This window comes from Nannospalax galili, unplaced genomic scaffold (assembly GCF_000622305.1).
Source record: "Nannospalax galili isolate Female #2095 unplaced genomic scaffold, S.galili_v1.0 scaffold450, whole genome shotgun sequence".
Classification (NCBI taxonomy): domain Eukaryota; kingdom Metazoa; phylum Chordata; class Mammalia; order Rodentia; family Spalacidae; genus Nannospalax; species Nannospalax galili.
Window position 1 is genome coordinate 1,729,587 of NW_008329134.1, and position 15,908 is coordinate 1,745,494.

A 15,908-nucleotide genomic window follows, 5' to 3' on the forward strand; every position below is an offset into this window, starting at 1 on the left:
GGCGGCGGCGGCGGCAGCAGCAGCGGCGGCGGGAGCCCGCAGTCGTACGAGGAGCTGCAAACGCAGCGGGTCATGGCCAACGTGCGGGAGCGCCAGCGCACGCAGTCGCTGAACGAGGCGTTCGCCGCGCTGCGCAAGATCATCCCCACGCTGCCCTCGGACAAGCTGAGCAAGATTCAGACCCTCAAACTGGCGGCCAGGTACATCGACTTCCTGTACCAGGTCCTCCAGAGCGACGAGCTGGACTCCAAGATGGCAAGCTGCAGCTATGTGGCCCACGAGCGGCTCAGCTACGCCTTCTCGGTCTGGAGGATGGAGGGGGCCTGGTCCATGTCCGCGTCCCACTAGCAGGCGGAGCTCCCCACCCCTCGGCAGCCGGAGACCTAGGTAAGGACTGGCGTCCAGGGTCGCTGATCCAGGTTGTGGCGGGCCTGCCAGGCCGCGGCTCCGTGCCACCTCGCCACCCTTCCTCTGCCCGCTCCCCTCACTCCCTGCCCACCTACCCAGGCGCAGCCCACTTCCTCCCACCCGATTCTCCGGCAGGTAGTGAGGTCCCGGCCAGGAAGACAGGTCCCCCGGGAGGTGGGGGGTGCCCTTGAGAGGGGAGTTGTGCGTGTGCGAGAGTGTGCGTGACCGACAGGAAGGCTGAGAAACACTTGAAGGTCAAGAGTAAGGGCCGTGTCGCCAGAGCCCCCCCTTCTTTCTCCTTGAAAATTCCCTTCTTCTTAAAACAAATGTTTCCAAATTCCACCTCCTCCTTTCCGCCCACCCACTTCCTCTTGCCCTCGGGCTGAAATCCTTCCAGGTTGTTCAGCGAAATTTCTCGCTGGTGGTGATAGCAGAGCTTACTAGTCTTTAGAGCACAGCCACAGAGACCCACACAATAACCAACTTTCCCCCTCTGGGTTTTTGCAGATGTCATTGTTTCCAGAGAAGGAGAAATGGACAGTCTAGAGACTCTGGAGCTGGATAACTAAAAATAAATCTATATGACAAAGATTTTCTTGGAAATTAGAAGAGCAGAACCCAAATTCAAAAGAAACAGGGCGTGGGGCGCACTTTTAAAAGAGAAAGCGAGACAGGCCCGTGGACAGTGATTCCCAGACGGGCAGCGGCACCATCCTCACACCTCTGCATTCTGATAGAAGTCTGAACCTTTGTTTGTGCCCCCCCCCCTTTTTGACGAAGAATGTTTTTATTTTTTTCATGCATGCATTCTCAAGAGGTCGTGCCAATCAGCCACTGAAAGGAAAGGTATCCTTGTGGACTTGCTCCATTTTAAAATGGTAACCATCAGAGGAATTTTAAGAACACCTTTAGAAATAAAAACGCTGGGATCAAACTGGCCTGCAAAATCATAGTCAGCTAATTCCTTTTTTTAAAAAAAAGAAATTCTTCCTCTGAGGGAAAAGAAAAACTTAAAATACAAAAAACAACATTCTATTTATTTATTGATGACCCATGGTAAAATGCAAATAGATCCGGTGTCTAAATGCATTCATATTTTTATGACTGTTTTGTAAATATCTTTGTATATTATTTTTCTGCAATAAATAAATATGATTGAAAATTTTAAGAACCTTAGAGTTTGGTCTATATTTTTAAAGCTCAGGATTAAATTGGTGGTAAATACTTGCTTGTTTAACTCTAGGGGCACCCAGTAGGGAGAGGGTGTGAATAAAAACAAAGCACTGAAAACCTCAAATAAACCCGCTACTGACAGGGACAGCCATGCCCTTTTAAAAGACAGCTCTATTATTATTTCAGCTTGGTGTTCAGTGGACTTACCATCTCCCATCTCTTATCAAGTTTTCCAGCAGCAAAAGTTTAACAGTTTTGCTACACCTCTTGCTAACAATGTGAACTAATAGCTCTAAAACATTCAAACAAGCAGCGTGAAACTAATATTTTCTCTTGTGACTATGGGGTTTTTTGTTGTTTATTTTGTTTTGTTTTGGTTTGTCTTCACTTTTGTGAAGGTTCTTTAAAAGTCTTAATTTTGGTCAAAGAACAGTGTGCCAATAAAAATAATTATGCATGCATTTATAAGAATACAAATGTGCAGAAAATTGTAATTCAGCAGGAAAAGGACAGTTTACTTGTGATTTGCCTACCTCTTCTTTCATGAATGAATTTCAGAAGTCCAGTGTCATGTTGGTTAAGAAAAAAAAAAAACAATTTTACTATATTGATGTCATCTGTCTTGGAAACATGCTTCTAATTTATACAGAAAGAATATCTAGCTGTGGAGTAAAATGAATAAAGAACAAAATTTTCAGTATCTTCAATAACTGTTGAAACAAGTACAGTTTTCAACTGTACAGCTATTCAGTTTTCAGTCAGCTCTTTGACAAAACATTTTATATGCAATTGTGCATAAATTTATTCTGGAGCTACAACACACGCACGCACACATAACACACCTGAAGAAGTTCAGTATAGTAAAAACAAATGATGCAAATTTTTATTTCATTCCGGTTATTTCTGGGTCAGGAACATACTGCTTTTTTTCTAATGAATATGATGAAAATAGTAATATTTTTATCATTTTAGTCCTAAAATTTTTCACCCAGCTTACCACATTCAAATGTAAATAAGGATGTTTTCAAATTGGACATTTATTTTGGTGCCTAATTCATACAGTGACTATAGCAAATAAGTGTATGTATCTAAATAGATTGTATTTGCTTAACTGAGGCAGAGATTATTTTATTGTGTGAAGATTTTTGTCTCTTCACACAGCAGTACCAAATGCACCGACAGCACTGTAAACTCATTACTGTGAATATTTGAGATCACATTTTTCAGTAAGGAGCCTGTAACATTGATTTATATTAAAAGGCTATTGAAACTGTGGGGAGTTAATATTTTCTATTTTTCCATTTTGTAGATTTTGGTCATGACTTTCCATGTAATGAAAGGAGAAGGTGGTGCCCTGTGGTGGCACATTTGTGGGCTGTTTGGGCACTTGGGGCATGTCTGCTTGTAGGTAGAAGGCAGGTGTCCCAAAGGCTAAAGGGAAAGACCCAGCCCGTTATTCTCTCTTGCATGTATAGTCCCATCATCTCCATTTTCTAGATGCTCATTGTGGAGCCTCCTTTTTCTCTAGCTTGGCCTGGCTATTTGACGTTGCAGATGTCTGAAGTTCACCAAGATGAAGATAACCATGATGGCTGAGCAGGTAAACACCATTTTAACTCTGGGTGGATATGCTCCTTGTTTCAGAAGAGGGTAACCTTATATTTGTCTTTTTAGCTTTTAGTAATAGTTTGATTTCCACTTTCTCCATAAGAGGAAACTTGGGAGAAAGGCAATTGCCATATTTACAATGAATAATATTAAATAGAAAACTGAAAAAAAATGTTTTCTCCTGTATTGTCAGAAGAATGCATAAACTTTTAAAAAGGTGATGAGTAGTTTTAATTTGAATGAGACTTCATAATGGAAATATTGCCAAGAATAGGATCTTCAGCTTACAAACCGTTTCTATATTCTCCTATACATGTGACGTAAAATGCTCTGCTCCTTTTATTCTAGAAATGAAGCCACCTGTGTTGTTCGACTCTGTTACTCTCATTTTATTTTAGTGGGTTGTATTTTCATTACCTACACTTGCTTAAAGTTAAACACATTAAATAGGTTACCTATTTCATGGCTGAGAAGCTAAGTCTTCCCATTTAATGGGCCTGGCCTCAAGTCTTTGTCCTGCAACCAGAATGCTAGGGAGAAGCATTGTGTTAAATGGTCTGGGGTCTGAAGAACTGGAGAAAAATATGCAAATAATTATCTTGTTTTTAATTTGCTCAGATTGATAGCCTTCAGGAGGAAAAATCAGTAAAATGTGCTCATGCACACATTTCCCCAATCTGCTCAAATACTAATTAAGAAATGCACAGATAATCCATGCTCAGCTGCAGATACCCTCTCCCAAGTGCAACATACTAATAAAACAACGCCAAATGGAAACTCAAGACTCACACAACCTGTGTCCTTTCTTCCCACATTTAACACTGGCACAAGCTTCCTGCCCCTTGGGTCTTCGGGCTCATATTCATAAGGGAGCTTTTTAAGGGACACTTGGCCTCTTGAAAAAAAGTAGAGCATTTTGCACATTCCACGGTTTGGCAAAGTCAGAACTAGTTATTTTCTCTAGACCGGTATCAAGTTCTTCTCAGGCATATGATTTCACTTGAAGTCCTGCCCAGGAATCCTTCAAAGTGAGCGTTTGTCCCGCTCTCATGATGTCAGGCGGTTTTCCCTGCATCTGTAATTTGAAGAAAAACAAACAAACCTGCGGGGGAAGAAACGCCACGGAAACCCAAACAGAACTCTGTGGGAAGCGAGGGTCTCACCTGCGGCGGGCGCGCCAGAGGGGCACGGGCCCAGGCTCCCCTGCGTGGGTGGCGGCTCAACCCGCACGTCGAGAATGACAATATCGATGCCCTCCGCGGATGGCGTGGACCCGCCGCGCCTGGCGTCTGGCCGCTGCTTTGGGGCGGCGGCGCCAAGTGTCAGCGGTAGCCAGGAGAGCAGCAGCCGCAGATGCAGGCAAAGGCCCAACCTCACATTTCCAGAGACAGGACCACATTAGCGACAAACAGGGGTCGGGAAGGGAATCCCCAGGGGCCACTTTTCCAGAAATTTTTGCTAATGTGTCATAAAGAGTGCCCTACCCCCAGCACCAGCGAAAGTGGAAGGAAAGTTCTCCAGAACAAGAGAAGAAGCGACAAGTCCACTGTTTCTCAGGCTTATCTTTGGAAAATGACCCTCAAAAACAAAAAAACTGAAGTATTACTAGTTTTCTGCGTTTAGTGGGCAGCAAAAGACAAACCTAGTAAACCGGGTACGGGGTGCCTTTTCCATTCGCTTTTGTTTAAGGCCCCAGGACGCATGCCCACTTAATGTTCTTAGCAAATCAAAGCACGTGTCCTTTGAAGAAGGTGTGTAATTGGAGTTAGAGGCATGTATGGAATTCCCAGATGTCTATAAAGTAAGGAGCCTGTGGCAGGTCGCTGGAAGGTGGGGCGAGTTACAATCACTGGCACACACTTTACTGCTTTATTTTCTGTCCCTTGATAAAGGCCAGAGAGGTAAACCTTGTGGAAGGGTCCGGATGGGAACCTCATAAATATGCATCGTTTTGTATCAGAGTCATAGTAACCATGACAAAAAAGCACATGGTCAGAAAACCTCAAGGAAAACAGTCAATTACAGTGGGGATTTCGTGGGCGCCCTGCAAAGAGATCGTTTGGGGTTTGTTGCAGCGAGGGCTTCCAGCGCCTCATCATTGTTTACGTGGACTGTTTTCTTTTCCTTCTTTCCCCTCTTCCCCAAGTTTGTGGATGTGTCCTCGTATTGTTACATGTGATTTAGGCTGAAGCCAGAGGAACAAAACTTCAGCCTAGGAAAAGTAAAAACAGTTCTAAAAGCATTCGTTCCAGAAGGCAGCCTTCTTGGGGGAGGGGAGATTGGGAGCGGAACGAGTGAAATTAAATTTCTGTAAAACATGCAGCCTAAACGTCTACCGGATAGAGGGAAGCTCAAGGAAAAGACGTCAATATCAGCCACCCTCTTCGTAGACGTGTAAGAGACTGGCTGCAGAATCTAAATGTGAGTTTGAAGGTTGCTTTCAAGGCAGGTTTTGTTTGTTTTGTTTTGTTTTTCGGTCCGGAGCCAGAATGGAAATAAGACTTTTCTCTCTGGGTTCAAGACCTTGCTTTCATTTACCTGAGGAGTGGAGCCACAGGCTGGGGACCTTGGGGTGTGTAAAGAAACACGCTTTGGCAAAAAGGTTGGCACTGGGAAGGGGCATTTTGGAGGGAAACTGGAGAAGGCTGGGTGGGGTAGGTTGGGGGGGAACTGGAACAAAGAACAGCGTTGAGATGGCCACCGAGGCATCCAGGAGGGAGAAAGAAAGGGACACGCTGGCTGGGAAGACCAGTGTGACAAGTGAGAAGTTAAGCAGGGATCTGAAGGAAGTTTATCTTGCCCAGATGTTAAGGCTTTTATGAAATGTCACGTGAAGAGAACAGATGTGCAACTTGCGAATGGAGCCACACCCGTAAATACAAGGAAGGTTTGCAGGGAAATCATCAGCCTCCCTTTTCTAGATATCTATTTTCTCCTGTAAATACTTGCTTATGGAAGGTGAAGGCTCATCTTTAGTGCATCTTCCAGAAGTCGCTATTTCTTACCCACCCATTAAGCCACATCCCTTACTCTGGGTGAGGAAAGAAGGAAGATTGGGGTGTAGGGGTGCTTTCCTTCTCTGCCCTCCTGTTTTCCTTCCTCACAATCCCCACGACCCATCCCTTCCATGTTGCTCTCTCCATGTCTCAAAAACGTTTGATCCTGAGAAAAGTGTCCGGGTCTCGGTTTGGAAAAGCTGAAACTAATCAATTGCCTTTTTGAAGGGGTAGAGAGTGATAAGAAAGAGAAGGAATGCCAGGCTTGACAGACCCTAAACCTCCAAGATGCTCAGATGGGCTGAAAGATGAGCGGGTGATCGCTCCCTCCTGGGACTGGGAACCCTTATTCTGGGATCCATGAGCTCAGGGGAAGGGGTTTCACCAAGATAAGTGACTGGCTTTGATTGAAAAGGAATTTTAAAAATTACTTGTGCACACAAAACACTTTTTTTTTCAAGTGGGAAGCTTGGCCTTTAAACAAAATTAAAATGAACTAGCAGTTGTATGGTTGTGGAAGTTTTGAAGTCCCTTCTCTGTATTTAAAAGAAATGTTCATAAAGGTTATTGTGAATGCTAACATGGCCAGGACAAGATCTCTGAGAGTTTAGATATTTGCAGCCTATATATTAAAAGTATATGGTAAAGGGACTCTGCTATAGTTCTTCTCTTAAACGTAACACTAACACTGTTCCTAAATTTCCATTAAGTTGGCATTGCGTCTTGCTTAAGGTATTATATAGCCTTCCATAGGGCTCTGTACTTCAAACAAACTTTAAAAGAGTGTTTTCGCCCACAATTATTAAATCCTATTTTACTGTCAGAGTTCATCTTATCTTAGTTTCCTATAGACCTGGTCAGAAATGGAATATATTTAGAGTGATCACATTAACTTTAGGAGTTAACCAAAAATTTAAATTCCCAAAGCCAGATAAACGACAGGACCCTCTCTCTATAGCATTCATTCGCAAATCCAACCTTGATGTGTGCTTTTGGGTACATATCACATTATTTGGTTACATCCTAAACCATCCTGAATGCTGACCCTGTAGTCCAGATCCTGTCCCTTTGATTTTCCTGGTCTTCAAGAAATCACTAGCTTGAACCCTACTACCTCACATGGAATCCTCTTTTGGGACTTCCAGATTTCCATTTTCTAAAACATACCACTGCACAGAACAGTCCAACGGTCCACTTTTCTTTTCTTTTTCAACCCACCCCGCCAAACTTAAGACAAAAGGGCTGTGACTATTGTTGAAAACAAAGTTGCACCAGAGACCATTGCCCTAGTACAAATTCAGCAGTGAGATGAGATCCCTTAGAGAGGTCTGTGGGTTCACCCCCCTCCTTGGAGCTTGGTGCTCCATTCCTGGGGGTAGAACCCTGCTTTCTCTAACAATATTCTCATAAATCCTATTTGAGGGAAATTTGTGTTAGCCTCTTCCTACATTTCACCCCAACTTCTCTTGCCACTTCATATCAACATACACCTTTTAAAAGTTCTAACTTTGTAGCAAAGAAAAGAGATCCCGAATGCTGGGGAATCCTTCCTCTTCTTTCTCAGCGTTCGGAGTGAAATTTAAAACACATCTCATAGATCAGTTTTCTTCCTCTCATCTTAGGCACAGTCCGAGACCCGGATTTTCAAATAGCCAGGCTGGAGTCTGCAATATTTAATCCCAGCCAGCTATTAAATGTCTCAGACTAAATCAGGAATACAAGAAGGAATCTTTACCAGGATAATGATACAGAGAGCAGTTCGGTGGCGTGGGGTGGGAGTAGGGGGCAGACAACCCCAGGAATCCTTTGATTTGGAAAATCCTGTTTTTAGAACTCCTGTCAGAGTAATAACAAAACTAGAAACATGAAAGAGCAACTCTTTGTTCCAGGATATGGATTTAATGAAATACTACTACAACACACACACACACACACACACACACACACACACACTATTAATAACCGCTTCAGAGACTCCGCTTTTCCTTTACCTATTAGGGACTAGGAGGGTCCGTAATGTGATCCCTCCCCCCTTCCTGCCGCCCCCTTCTTTCCCCAATTAAGTCCAAACGGTTGTTCGGCAGAGCCCTGGCCGGACTGAGGCGGCTTTTTGCATCCCGGCTCCTGCACGGGCGCTTTCTGCAAAGCCAAACCCAGAGGGTGTTGGTCTAGAGGGTCACGTCTTCTCTTTCTGAAGTCAGGCACCTGCACCAGGGGGAGCGACCTCCTAGTACCTGGCAGGGGCAATTCTTAGAAACACAACAAAAAAAAGTAGCACAAGGCAGATGGCGTTCCCCAAATCTGCCACGACTCCCCACTGACCTGGCCCAGCGCTTTTTGTTGATTTAAACCATCAGGAGGGATTGCAACTAAGATAGCAAATGGGGCTGGGGTAGGGGAGGAAAACCAGGAGGCCGGGATGGATGTGGCCAAAGAAAGGCAACAGCATTTGGGAATGGGGCGGGCGGAGGGGTAGACAGCAGGGACCAGGCATTTTAGCAGCCGCATCTGTCATCTGCAGCAGAGGACAGATAAAACCGCCCCTGATCAAAGAGGTTGGTTCGTAAATCACCCGTAAGAAATGGATTGAGAGGAGTAAAAGACACGTGTCGAATAATCTGGACCTTGGAGTCTGCTCACCGCCAGGGCAGTCCTAACGCCCCTCCCGCGGTCTCAGCGCGGGGGATCGGAGGAGCTGGGAATGGGGGCACCCTCCTTCCCCGCCCCCATTCCCACCGTCCCGGTGGCCTGAGCCGCTGAGGCTTGCCAGGGCTATCCGGATATCGTATTTGAGATTTCCATACAATCCGTAGATTCTGGATTTGAAGAAAGAAACAGCAGAAGAGTTGGTGTCTTTTTATTTCTTTCTGTGGAGACAAAATTGCTCTCTCAAAATCAAAGCTATCTCGCCTCCAGATCCTGTCCTTAGATTCCTGTCCTTCCTACTCTCCCATCCTACCCCCCCCCACCCCTTTCCCCCAATTGATCTGTCCTCCAAGGGAACTCAGATCTGCAAAGTGTCAGGGGCGAACGTAGCGCGGAGGGAGAGAACTCAACCAGAGCTGAACTGGCTGGGCGTGTGTGCTGCGCGCCAGGATTTCGGAGTTTTGGAAGATATGTGGTGCTTTGCACTCAGCCGCCCTAGAGCACTAAGGAGTGATCTGCTGTCCTCTCCACCGGGACCAAGTAGATTGTCTTTCCCCGCCTCCCAGCTCCCAGGCTCGGGACTCTCCCGCACCTGCTTCCTGTGGTTGACAAAAAGCAGGCGAAGGCGAATGTCCAGCTCGTGTGCTGAACGCTCGGCCAGCTGCTGCAGGAACGCGAGCTTGGAGGCTTAGCCGCACTGTGCCCCTGTCTCCAAAAAGGCGGTTGGCCCATGCTAACAAAGTTTATGAATTTGTCCGCCGAATTTGCAAAGACAAATGTCCCCAACCCTTTCCTTTTTTTTCCCTCCCTCAGTTTCAGCGGTCTGCAGATAAACAGGATTTTGCATATAATAGGTGTTTATGATTCTAGGAACTGCTCTTTGATCTAGGATTTGAGGGGTGGAGTGTCTAAAGGGTCTCTTGACGCTTGTCTGATTTGAATGCTTTTCAGGATGATTTATGGCAAAAGGCTCATTTCTGACACTTCCAGATGTCAAAGCCCTTACCTTCCAGGAAGGACAGGAAACCTGCTTGCAGTGGCCAGAAGGAGAGCTACCATTCACTTACTGTGCCTGCCTGCGGGTCTTCCTCAACTGACAGTATGCACCAGCCTCCTGGGGCTGCTGATAACCTCCATTGCTTTCTAGAGAGGGGGCGGGATCCGCTTTATATGGTTGACAAAATATGAAGAGAAACCGAGGCACCCGCCTGCAAAGTTAGGCTTTTTGCAGTAAGTCTATTTTGTGCAGTTAACCACCCGCTCCCCGCCCAGTTGGTGGTTTGGCGTTAATGAGATTTGACCCCCCCCCCCATGTGAATCAGGGCAGGAATAAGCCCTCCGCTGGGACCCCTGGTGGTTTCAGCCTCCAGCCTCAGCCCCTGGCCACGGCCAGTGGATCGCAGTCCGGGTTCCCGCGGGGCGGAGGAACCAGCAGCTTTCAGAAGCTGCCCGGGCTTAGGGGGTGGGCGGCGGGGGGGGAGGCGGTGTCTTTCCGAAAGCTCCCTGCAGGCTCAGGACAGCATTGCGAGCCCAGGAAAAATAACCTTCGCGACTCAATTACTGGGAGCTCCACAGTGAGGCTGGAAAGCTGGAATGCGCGCCGTGGTGGCGGGGCATCTAGCGCGATTTTAGGGGACCCCTAGGGCCGACTGAGCTGAGAGCACTAAAGGCATTTGTCAATGCTAAAAGTGGGCCCAATCCTAGGAGCCTCCAGTGGATGCTTTCCCAAAGGAGAAAGGTTTTCCGTAGGTTTCTTCTATTTAACAGATTTGGGCTCATGGGGGTGGGTGGATTCTAGGAATGAAGGCAAATTAAGAAAGGAATGATTTTAGGGGACCCCTAGGGCCGACTGAGCTGAGAGCACTAAAGGCATTTGTCAATGCTAAAAGTGGGCCCAATCCTAGGAGCCTCCAGTGGATGCTTTCCCAAAGGAGAAAGGTTTTCCGTAGGTTTCTTCTATTTAACAGATTTGGGCTCATGGGGGTGGGTGGATTCTAGGAATGAAGGCAAATTAAGAAAGGAATGAGGCTAGGGGCTGGGAGGGTTGGAGCCAAAGGCACAGCTAGTGGTGTCTGCTGACCGAGGGAGGTTGAGCCCTGGTGATGCTCTGGGCGTTTGCTTGGTCTTTCACGTTGGGAATTTGTACTATTTGGGGAACAGTACCAATTTCAGTCACTTATTGTGATCTTCATTTAATTTCAATATTAGTTACTTGAAGGTTTAGTGGGTTGCACTCTCAAGTGAAGGGGAGAAAAAGCAGCTTAGCATCCTGGCTGGCAGAGAATATATTAATTCTCTGAACAAAGTTATTTTCCAGTGCATAAGCTTTCCTCATTCTTTCTAACACTACAAAACCAGGAACCAGACCAGTGTTGAGTTGGTTATGTAGAACCTGTCCTGATTTGAGGAACTTAATCACAGTACAAGAAAGCATGCTGATTAGTGTCTCCTTATATTCAAAGGACAGCCTGAGAGGGTCTAGAAATCATTGCCTGGATTTTTAAAGTTTGATCACAACATCAAAAGATTCAGCTCACCTCTTGTCTTATGTGTATGTATATATTCAACAGTGCAAAATCTTAAAAAAAAACTTTTCCAACTTCAAACCTATCAAATGTTTAACAGCTGAAGGATATTCATCTTTAGGAGGCAGGCCAAAATGTCAATAAAATTTAATTATTTCTAAAACATATGGGAGCACTTATAAGACCCAAAAACGTGATGCCAAGTATTGATATTAAGAGGAAACCTTACAATATACTTTCGTATTTTCTGGTCAAGACCTTATATCCCTGTAAGATTCTACAAGCCACAGATATATTTATTCTTCCTGACAAGATTCCTAAAACTACCATGAAAGACAAGTTGGTGACCAACAGGCTCACCTGTGTTCTGTGGAAAGAGAAAGAGTGGCATTCTATTGTAGTTGCTGCTTGTTTTTTGTAGAAAACTGTCTGTAATCTCCATGATGTGATCTCATTTCAGTGTAGAAGGGACGGTATCCATTGCTGTGGTCTTTCTTTCTTTCTTTCTTTCTTTCTTTCTTTCTTTCTTTCTTTCTTTCTTTCTTTCCTTCCTTCCTTCCTTCCTTCCTTCCTTTTTTTTGTTTAACAGCTAACATGAATTGTCTTCCAAAATGTTGCATCCAAGTATTGTTTTTCATCTATAATTTTGTTCGATGTAAGGACATTGGAAAGTGTTGCTGGTGGAATTAATTCTATAACTGTCTATGATGAACAAGGCTGATGTATGGGTTAGAATAACCGTTAAAATATGTCATCTTTTCATAGATAAGCTAGCTTTTCTGTTTAAAAGCTGTAGTGTTTTTGTTTTTGTTTTTTGTTTTTCCTCCAAGTGTAGCTTCCAGAAGATCTTTGATATTTTAAACATGGTGTTCCAATTTCAGTTGAAGCGCAGTCTGTATTCCAGCCACATGCTGTTCTAAGATCATCCCTCTAAGAAACCCTAAGAGTTGGTTTGACGTCCTTGTTGCTGTTTCCAGTTGTCCCTGAAATTCTCTGATGTTGCTTTGAATTCCTGGTTGTTTTTCATCTCCAACATCAACATTGACCTGATGGCAATTTATACACCTTTTTGGTTCGTTATCCATAGGCTATCTACCACTAGAATAAAGTTTCTATATCCCTCAGCGTTTAGATTCTTTTAATTCAACCGTTTAATCTACAGGAAGGACATGAAACCCAAGTGTTTGAGACATTTCCCTTAGAACAGTGCTCTTTCCTCTACTTGGTACAGATTTTAGATTTTTAAGCAAGATATTAAACTCCAGAAATTGCACAGGGAGCAGAATAACTTCAGCAGCTATTACCAAGCTCACTCTTTTTTTTCTTTTACTATAAAGTTTTAGATAAACAAAGCAAATAATAAGACATGACTGTATTTTAACAGATGAAGCTGAAAACCACTCCACATATAAATTTAACACATGGTAAACTGTAAACAGGATACAGAAATGAGTATTGCTATTTAGTTCTTACATCTTTTTACACATACAGAATAAAAACAAGTGTCTTCACTGAAGTTAAAAATTCAACTTGTAGTGTTTTGAATACATTTGAATTTGAGGGTACTTGAATTTTACTTTGATTTTAAAAAATAATTTCTGGTACAAAATCCTTGCTAGTAGAAAGGTGCCCTGAGACAATTATTTTACATTAATGAGTGTGACCACAAAGAATGCTCTCATCTATTTAAGAGTGATGGCAAAAGAAAGGTGATTTAATTCACATGTGCAAAAACTCTTTGTTGACGAGACTAACCAGGAGTTAAGTTTGCCCCATGGGATGTTTACAGAAACAGGCCAAAATAGAGAAGAGTGATCAGAAGTAGATTTTTCTCACCTTGTACAGGAACCTTTTCAGTATGTGCCTTGTGATGTAATTCTTACATCCTCTGGTAGCATCATATGCACTATGGACACACAGAACAACTATGGGTACACAGAAAGACTTATAATCACGCTGTAAGTCCCACAGGAAGATAATACCCTAGGTGAGGAGTGTTTAGACTTATTTGAATGCACAGCCATAAATGACTCTCATTTATTCCTGTAAAATGACTTGCTCATTTGTCTGACTGTTCAGATAAAATTTTAAAATGTCATCTAGGCCGGGCGTGGTGACACACGCCCATAGTCCCAGCACTTGGGAGGCAGAGGCAGGCGGATCTCTATGAATTCAAGGCGCCAGGCGTAGCGGCCCATACCTTTGATCCCAGCACTCAGGAGGCAGATGCAGGCAGATCTCTGTGAGTTCAAGGCCAGCCTGGTCTACACAGTGTGTTCCAGGACAGCTGGGGCTACAGGGAGACCATGTCTCAAAAAAGACAAATAATAAATAAATAAATAAATAAATAAATAAATAAATAAAAATCTAGAGCCACAGAAGCCTTTTCAAAATGTTTACTCTTCCCAGGGTGCTTTTTGCCAAGTGACAACCTACATGCAGGGTCACTGTGACTGTGCTTTCAACTAAATGAATGATTATTCAGTCAACAGACTTTCTTGGAGAGCTCAGGAAAGTGTAGTGGCTGGGGAAGGTGACTATATTACAATGATAGCAGAAGCCTTTAATTAGAGAGGCTGGTTTACCTGAGTGTATTTTGCTACACATGAATTGACGCCTCCTAGTGTGGCTGCTTTCCTTGATATTTTGGGATGGTACAGAAAACAAGAGACTCAGTATCCATGCATGGAAGCAGAGACCTGGAAAAGGAAAAGCAGTTCCTCTACCTTAGCATGCTGAGCATGTAAACTCAGAGTGAGTCTGTGCAAACCCTGAAACACTTTATCTTGCATCTTCTGCTTTATTTCTTATCAGTCTGCAGCAATACCTCACAGTTTAATAGCAACTTACTAACTCACATATTTTTTTGATACAGATGCCAGCTCAGATCTCTGTTATAATCCTGGCACCTGGCACTTGGCACTTTTGAACATTTGAACTAACATTGCCTTCATTCTAACAGATATTCCAAGGCAGAGAGGCCATAATCTACATCTAAAAGAACTAGAAAAATCACAGCTTTGAAATTCCTGTACTTCTGTGTCCAGGAATTCACATTCTTGTCTCCCAAACTTATCTCCAGAATGAAAACTCAAGTAATGATGCTTCAGAAGATATTAATTAAAACATAATTCAAGCATTCATTTTTCCTTGAGTATTTTAAGAGTTAAAATGTCTGTGAAACCCATAGCCTCCACTTGCCTACATGATCATTTTGTCCAAATAAGTAAAGGGATTTTTTTTTTTTTTGCAGGGCTTATGGCTTAACCTGCAGAATAGGTCTTATTTGCAGTCCTTGAACAAAGTATCCTCAGTCTATGAGCATCCTTCACAACTGTATGTGACAACCTTGGCACTGCAAAAATGATAACAGTTAAGTCTAATAAAAAGCTAGTTTATTATCAGTGCATTTTAACGTTTGTAAAATTGATTCCACTTGATTGTTTTTGAAAGCTCCAAATAAACTCTCCAATATGCTTCTAGACAAACTGAGGCACCTTGCCCAGAACAGTGCATCCCTTCCTGTGGTCCTGATACTTTGACATATATATTTTTATATTCCTCTGCTGTGCTCTGTCACTTCCCAAACAGCATCACCACTGGTATCTAAATAGTACATGTCAATCAGTATCTGGGAAAAACCTGAAACTTTTACTTATTTTTTGAATATAGTCACACAGTATTCCAAAGCCAAGATGGTGGTTAAGAGACTGAAATGTAATTGATTGTGAATAGAAAAGAAGCATTCTGAAAAGATTTTCAATTTGGTATGATTAGCATGAATGGAGAAAGCTGCTTCTCCACCCCTGAACTTCTCCTGCTCTCCCCCTTGACTCCAGAAATGCGGTGAACTTGGGTAATTTAAGGCAGGTGGTCTGCATAGTGGGCTGACCACAGAGGATGAGAGAGTGTGCATTTGATACCCTGACGGCTGCTCTTTAATAGAGTTTAAATAGACTCTGACTATTATTTGGCTTTTGGCTATTACATTTATTTTCACTCTCTTTCAAAGGCTTTTCTCTTTCATTTCGTCATTTTCCACACACTGAAATGTAACCCTGGTCCAATAGCACCAAACAGAGAATTTATCTATACTGTCATCAAACTAAATGCAAACGAAATATCAAAGGGGAGCAGAAGGCACCATTATTTTTGGCTCTTGAATGCTGACAGAAAATGCATGCATTTTTCTTTGCCTAGGTAATAACAACACTTTATTTTTATATAAAGCCTTTCATCTGAGAATCTCAAAGACCTTCAAGATGTCATTTGGGTCTGGAATTCTTCAACTGGCTGCCCTTTGTCTCTTTCAGCAAGGCAATCTTGCTATTGGTTATAGTTTCATAGCTGAGCTGCACTTGGCCATGCATATCCAGAGATCCAAGGGCATTGGGTGTTTCTTGAATGGATCAAACAGATGACCAGTTATGACATTTTCAAAACAACCTTGAGAGGAAGATGGGTGGCAAAGGTGATTATTGAATTTACAGGTGGAACAGTTGTGACACAGCAGGGTTAAGTGACTCACCTGAGGGCACACAGTGGAACCTTT